Consider the following 1,789-nt stretch of genomic DNA (forward strand, 5'->3'; position numbering starts at 1 on the left):
TTTTGCCTATTTTAAGCAGTAATACTCCACTGGAGATACACTTTTCTATATGTTTCATAAATATGATACTTTATTAGGGTATAAGAAGAATCCTAACTTCTCCTATAATAGGAAATATTGCCTAACTATTAGGTTGGTGCAAACGTAATTGCAGTTTCGGACCATGTTTTAAATCATCATCAGTAGTCTCAAACACATCTTTTTAATCAAAATAGGAACAATTACAATCAACATATTTTTTCCAATGAGAAATAAGTTTGTATATTCCTGTAGAATAAAAATCTGTACTTTAGGATTCAGGGAACTCTTGGAAAGCATTTTCTGCATCCTGCTGGTTGTGAAAGTGTTTTCCCTGCAAAAAGTCGTAGAGATGCTTGAAGAAGTGGAAGTTGGTTGGTGAGAGGTCAGGTGAATACGGCAGATGAGACACACTTTGTAGCCCAATTCATTCAGCTTTAGAAGCCCTGGTTGTGCGAGCTGAAGTTGGGCATTGTCATGGAGAAGAACTGGGCCCTTTCTATGGACCAACCCCAGCTGTGGGTGCTGCAGTTTGCAGCGCAGCTCATCGATTTGTTGAGCATGCTTCTCAGATGCAATAGTTTCACTGGGATTCTGAAAGCTGTAATGGGTCATACTGGCAGCAGAATCACCAAACAGTGACCATGATGCTTTTTCGGTTGCAAGTTTCGTTTTGGAAAGTACTTTGGAGCTTCTTCTCAGTCCAGCTACTGAGCTGGTCATCACCAGTTGTCATATAAAATCCACTTTCCATTGCATGTCACAATCCAATCAAGAAATGGTTCATTGATTTGCATAGAATAAGAAAAGACAACACTTTAAAAGGGCAATTTTTTTTGACTTGTGGTCAGGTCACAAGGCACCAGCTTATTGAGCTTTTCACCATTCCAATTTGCTTCAAATGCCACATGACTGGAGAGTGGTCAATGTTGAGTTCTTGGGTAACTTCATGCATAGCTGTAAGAGGATCAGCTTCAATGATTTCTCTCAACTTGTCATTGTCAACTTCCGACAGCTGGCCAGTATGTTCCTCATTTTCAAGGCTCTCATCTCCTTTGCAAAATTTCTGGAAGCGCCACTGCAGCGTATGTTTGTTAGCTGTTTCTGGGCCAAATTGTTGACGTTGCGAGTTGTCTCCACTGCTTTGTGAACCATTTTGAACTTGAATAAGAAAACTGCTCGAATTTGCTTTTTATCAACATCACTTCCCTAGTCTAAAAATAAATAAACAGCAAGTAATAGCATTAGCAAAAATAACATAACGAGAGAAGTGTGCATTAAAATGATGTGTAGTATAACCATATTTATTTAAGAATATATTCCAAAATCAAATGGCACATCTCAACAATGTAAAAATTTCTTCTGTACCAACCTAATACTAAATTGCTAAACAAGTCACTCAGTCTGGCTTTGCTTAAGTACAATATATTTAATCCTGTACCAGAGAAACACCATGTTCACCTTCAAGGCCTCGAGGAGAAGAATCCATTGAGAAATATGAATAAAATGTTTCATGATTTAACTGTGCATCACAGGTCACTTTGCTTTCAAAATAACATTTCAGCTTTCTGAACTTGTAAAATGATTTTCTGACCCATGTCTCAAACAATTTTTAAAAGTAAATTAATATCTCCATTAGACCCAGAATCACTATTGAGCTAAATTCTCATGGTTGGTTAGACACTTAATGATCATAGTTCATTTGACCTTAAATGAACTAACGTTGGACACATATTTAATTTTTTAAAAATTCTGAAGATATCCTTTTACG

The 1,789-nt window shown here is 37.0% G+C and overlaps 1 pseudogene; it reads right to left on the bottom strand.

The window, feature by feature from the left end:
* Window positions 1-202: 202 nt before the first annotated feature.
* On the bottom strand, window positions 203-1,507 carry LOC139180100 (histone-lysine N-methyltransferase SETMAR-like; annotated as a pseudogene).
* Between the last annotated feature and the right edge of the window lie 282 nt (window positions 1,508-1,789).

Source organism: Bos indicus, chromosome 27 (assembly GCF_029378745.1).
Source record: "Bos indicus isolate NIAB-ARS_2022 breed Sahiwal x Tharparkar chromosome 27, NIAB-ARS_B.indTharparkar_mat_pri_1.0, whole genome shotgun sequence".
Taxonomy (NCBI): Eukaryota; Metazoa; Chordata; class Mammalia; order Artiodactyla; family Bovidae; genus Bos; species Bos indicus.